Source organism: Microtus ochrogaster, unplaced genomic scaffold (assembly GCF_000317375.1).
Source record: "Microtus ochrogaster isolate Prairie Vole_2 unplaced genomic scaffold, MicOch1.0 UNK24, whole genome shotgun sequence".
Lineage (NCBI taxonomy): Eukaryota > Metazoa > Chordata > Mammalia > Rodentia > Cricetidae > Microtus > Microtus ochrogaster.
The window spans coordinates 5432983-5438792 of NW_004949122.1; the positions used below are offsets into that span (position 1 = coordinate 5432983).

General features: G+C 46.0%; 1 pseudogene; it reads left to right on the forward strand.

Annotated features, from left to right (window-relative positions):
* The first annotated feature begins 1152 nt into the window (after positions 1-1152).
* LOC101996654 lies at positions 1153-5473 on the forward strand (annotated as a pseudogene).
* Positions 5474-5810: the final 337 nt, after the last annotated feature.

Consider the following 5810-nt stretch of genomic DNA (forward strand, 5'->3'; position numbering starts at 1 on the left):
GGTTCATTAGCGTGAAGCGTGTTTGAAAGCCAATTAGACAAATTTCTATGCTGTGGGATGCAGTGTGCCTTGATGAATCATTGTACTTGCCTACTTCTGTCTGAGTGGTAGGATTCAAAGTGTGGAACACCACACTCACTGTGCCCCTTTGCTTTGTTTTTGATTTCTGAGACAGGGTTTCTCTGTGTAGCCTGGCTGTCCTGGAACTGACTCCGTAGACCAGGATGGCCTCAAACTCAGAGATCCACCTGCTTCTGCCCCCAGTGCTGGGATTAAAGACATGTGCCACCACACCCAGATGTCATTGTGCCCCTTTGTGATGAAACAATGTCACAGTTTCTTCTCCCCACTAAATATTACTTCCCCTAACTCTTATCTTAACAATAATCATAATAAAAAACCACAAAAGATCTAGTGCGTTACATTTGTGTGTTATTTATTTATTTAACTATATATTTACTTTGATTGGCCTGGTTCTGACAAAGGTGTTAAAGAGAAACAGGGAGATGAAGTTGAAGAATGATATTGGTAATACTGTAAGTTCATTATTACAAAGAGAAGGGAAAACCCAGAGGCAAAAGGTGGACAGAATAATTTAAGAAAAGCTGGCAAGACAAAAATCAAGCTAAGGCTGGCCATTCATAAATAGAATGGAGAGAAGACAGAGGAGCATGGGAAATAGTGAAACACAGGGTAAATTGAAAAAAAAAATACCTTAGGGTACTATTGCTGTGACAAAATACCATGACCCAAAAGCAACTTGGGGAGAAAAGGATTATTTGGCTTACACTTCAGCATTGCTCTTTGTTCATCACTGGAGGAAGTCAGGACAGGAACTCAAGCAGGGCAGGATCCTGGAAGCAGGAGCTGATGCAGAGGTCATGGATGAATGCTGCTTACTGACTTTTATCCCATGATTTGCTCAACCCACCTTCATATTGAACCCAGGACCAGCAGCCCAGGGATGGAACCACCCCACCATGGGTTGGGCCCTCCCCCATTGATCACTAAATGAGAAAATGCCTTAAAGCTGGATCTCATTGAGGTGTTTCCTCAGCTGAGGCTCCTTCCTCTGATGACTCTAGCTTGTATCAAGTTGATACACAAAACCAGCCAGTACAAGAATCAGTTGAGTTTTAATCAGAAATTGGGATGAAACAGTTTGACAAGACTCAGCAGAAGGGGATGGAGGTGGAAGTAATAGCACAGGCTGTTGAGGTGATGCAGGCTGATGCCTGCCTATCTGTGTTTCCACTGCTACCACACAGGTACCACCCAAACCTGCTTTCTCTTTTGATGACTCCACCTGTTACTGATCAAGGAATTTATTTAATTTTTTTTTAAAGACAGGGTTTCTCTGTGTAATAGCCCTAGCAGTCCTGAAACTCACTCTGTAGATTAGGTTGGCCTTGAACTTGGAGTTCTACCTCCCTCTGCTTCCTGAGTGCTGGAGTTGAAGGCAAGTACCACCATGCCTAGCTTGATTGTTTTTAAGATGATAAACAATGGGGCAAACAATCTCAAATCTGAAACTGAGCACAAGAGAAGAACATAGTTCCCTACTGACTGCCGAGGAATGAAGGCATTGCCCTGCTGGTGGTTTGGTGTCTTCAAACGTGCTGTGGTGGCCCTAAAGTGATTCAGCGGACGGGAAGGATTTAAGGACAAGCTATCCCTTCTGCATTTCACAATCAGTCACAGATCCAACATTCCAGGAGGCCACCTCCATTCAAGTCAAGAATCTGTCACAACTTTGCAGGTTGTTACAAAACAAAACAAAACAGCTTGACCACGCTTAGCCCCTCCCTTCCAAGGTAGCAAAGAGCTGTAGAGTCACTGTGGGAAAATCTGTCTGTCTGTTTACCCACCTAGAAGAAAACTAGGGCTAGACTGAGCGAGTTTAAGAACAAAAGGATGGTTTATCTAATAAGGGATAGGCAGTGAATTTGAAGAGTTACTATTTTAAGAAATGATCTCACCCTCATTACCTCTCCTCTTAGCTGTTGGGAATGGTAACTGGGGATCTGGCGTCTGCTTCTGTCACCCTCGCCTTCTAACTCATAGCTACCATGCAAGAGTACACTTTCATGACATTGGTTAGGCTGATGTCCAGATCTGCAATGCCTGCTGGGAGATCTACTGCCTGGAACGTGACATCCAAGCTGATGGCCAGATGCCAAGTGATAAGACCATTGGGGGAAGACATGACTCCTTTAAAGCCTTCTTCTGTGAGACAGGCATTGGCAAGCATGTGCCCTGGGCAGTGTTCATAGATCTGGAACTCAGAGTTGGTGATGAAGTTCACACTGGTTCCTACTGCCAACTCTTCATCCCCGAGAAGATCATCACAGGAAGGAAGATGCTGCCAATAACTATGCAAGTGGACACTACACCATTGACAAGGAGATTGCTGACTTTGTTTTGGACCAAATTTGAACACTGGCTGACCAGTGCATAGGTCTTTATGGCTTCTTGGTTTTCTGCAACTTTGATGGGAAACTGGCTCTGGGTTCACCTCCCTGCTAATGGAGCATCTCTCTGTTGATTATGGAAGGAACTCCAAACTGGAACTCTCTGGTCACTTAGGACCCAGGTTTCCATTGATGTGGTTGAGACCTACAGTTCCTTCCTCACCACCCACACCACGCTGGAGCATTCAGATTATGCCTTCATAGTAGACAATGAGGCCATATATGACACCTGTTGTAGAAATCTTGATATTGAGCGTCCAACCTACACTGCCTTATTACCCAGATTGTATCTGCCATCACTGCTTCCCTCAGATTTGATGGGGCCCCGAATGTTGACCTGACAGAACTCCAGATCAACCTGGTACCCTCTCCCCATATAGGGAAGTGCTCCTTTGGCCACATATGCCCGTCATCTCTGCTAAAAAACAAGCCTACTATGAGCAGCTTTCTGTAGCAGAGATCACCAAAGCTTGCTTTGAGACAGCCAACCAGATGGTGAAATGTGATCTTTGCCACGGTAAATACATGACTTGTTGCCTGCTGTACCATGGTGATGTGGTTTCCAAAGATTTCAATGCTGCTATTGCCACCATCAAGACCAAGTGCAGCATCCGATTTGTGGATTGATGGCCCTCTGGCTTCAAGGTTGGCATTAATTACCAGCCATTCACTGTGGTACCTGGTGGAAACCTGGCCAAGGTTTAGAGAGTTGTGTGCATGCTGAGCAACACCACAGCCATCGCTGAAGCCTGGGCTCGCCTAGATCACAAGTTTATCTGATGTGTGCCAAGTGTGCCTTTGTGCTTGGTATGTGGGTGAGGACCTGGAAGAGGGGGAGTTCTCTCAGGCCCACGAGGACATGGTTGCCTTAGAGAGGGATTGTGAGGTTGGTGTGGTGAGGAGAGGATGGAGGAGGAGAGAAATATCTGTCTGTTCTTTTGTTTGTTTATTTGTTTTTGGTTGTTGGTTTTTCAAGACAGGGTTTCTTTGTGTGTAGCCCTGGCTGACCAAGCTGGCCTTGAGCTCAGAGAGATCCTCCCGCCTCTGCCTCCCAAGGGGTTAAAGGTGTGCCTCACCACTGTCTGGCCCAATCCATTCTTTCAGCTCTGGTATCATGCCAAATTCCCAAAACTTCAATATTAGCTGACAGACACCAATGGTTCTAATCATGTTATTTTCCTTCTGTGATCAAGTCTTATCTTCTTCATGTGTATCTGTAAGGTTTTCCCATGATGTCTCAAAGAGAGAGCTTTAAGAAGAGACTGCCTGGGATAGGTGGCAGAAGTCAGCCAGGCCTCAGGGTAGGGGCTGCTATGATGGACAAATAGCGATGGAGAGGTGGGAAAGAGAAAAATGAAGCTGTCTGTGTGCTGTGGAGAGGCGGAAATGGGGATGACAGTGATGGGCATGAGAGAGGGCTGTGGTCGACAGCGGGACACATTGCTGAGTAGGAGTGAGCAGGGTGGTGTGCAGCAGGATCTTCCTGACTGAGCAATGACGGAGGCCTGAGATGAGGAATGGTTCCCTTTCTGCATTGTGCTTCCTTGAAGGACCACCTTGGTCCATGATGCCACCAGAGGCCATGTTGGTGTCTGCTGCCCCAGGCTGTGATGAAGCCTGAGTTCCATGTGGACATTCATGGACAGTACTGTTGACTGAGGCCATGTCAATATCAATGGGCCTTGCTGCTGCTGGGAGCCATACTGATGTGAACGGCCTGCATTGACCCCAGGGGACATGGTGATGTTCAGGTCTGTGCTGCCACTAGGGGCATGTCTGGGTCTGAGGTTCTACTGCAGCCCGAGTCTGTGGTGGTCCATGTTACCATCAAAGGCCATGCCGCATTGATGTCTGTAGCTTATGCTGACACACAAAGCCATGCTGATGTCTGTGGTCTGGGCTGCCTCCAAGGGCCTCTTCTGGGTTAGTAATTCTACAATAGCTGGAGCCTGTGTTCCTGATCTACAGAAACCATGTGGAAGCCCAGAATCCACGCCCCAGCTGACCGTACAGAGCAAGCAAACAGTTTTTGAGGAGTTTTCCACTAAATATTTCATTTAAATGCTCAAATAGGGTGAATTCTTTATGGTGAAGCATATTAGTCTCACTCCCATAGATAACTCTTTTTAATTTATTTATTAGATTTAAAAAAATATACCAATCCAAGTTCCCACTCCGTCTTGTCCTCCCATCTCCTCCACACACCCTCCCAACCCACCCCATCTAATCCTCAGAGAGAGTGAGGCACATTGCCTTGTGGAAGGTCAAAGGCCCTCCCTACTATATCTAGGCTGAAAAAGGTATCCATCCAAAGAGATTAGAATCCTGAAACCCAGTACATGCAGTAGGTATAAATACTGGTGCCACTACCAGTGGCTCCTCAGGAAACCATGTTTACTCTTCATGACTGTCTTCCTCTCCCTCTCTGCGCTCTCTCTCTCTCTCTCTCTCTCTCTCTCTCTCTCTCTCTCTCTCTCTTTTACTCTCTCCTCTTCGAGCATATTCTCACACATGCTTGATAAGCGCTATAGTTCATGGTGACATTCCTGCCCCTTCTTAGGATCATGTATGTGTTTGTGCATGTATGCATGTAATTATACCTAATGGGGGTCAGCTGACTCATTCTGTGTGCGGTGTTCCTGCTGTGTGGCCCTCAGTTGATAAGAGAAGTTGCCACACTTTCTCAGTTGCATCTTCATCGAAATTTCCTCACAACTTAAATGATATGTCTCTGTATTGACTCCATGGATATATTGATATCCAAGTAAAAAATACGTTAAAAGACGGGAGGACGGGTGTGTGATCACTCTGTCTGCCCTGGCAGGTAACCTCTTTGGAAAAAAAAATCTCCAAAAAGTTTCCCCTACTTTTGTTCTTTTCTTCTCCTAAGATCTTTACAAAATACTGGGTATTATTACCCATTCTTACAACTGTTTGAGCTAGATTTGATTTCACTGATGCCCGACCTTGCTCTCCTCTTGCAGGTTCTGTTCTTCTTCTGAAGGATTGCTCAATGGGCCCCAAGGACTTAGAAGTCCTTTTAGCACTTCTTTCACTAAGTCCTGAAACTTCCCAATGGGAGTGAAACACCCAATGGAGTAAGGATTACCTTGGTATTGGGATGGAGTGTCTCCTCCTCTGGAAGGCTGGATGGAATTTATGTAGTCCCTTCCCTTGCTCTGCTGGTGTCTTTCCACCGCCCAAGGACTGGACTGAGGGTGGGGCTCCCCACTTCAAATTACCCAATCCAGACAAATAGCCCAGGATTAGCCTGTTTCCTAAAACAGGTGTTTTAGTTAATTGGAGGTCTGATCGCGTTGTGAACCAAGGATATACACC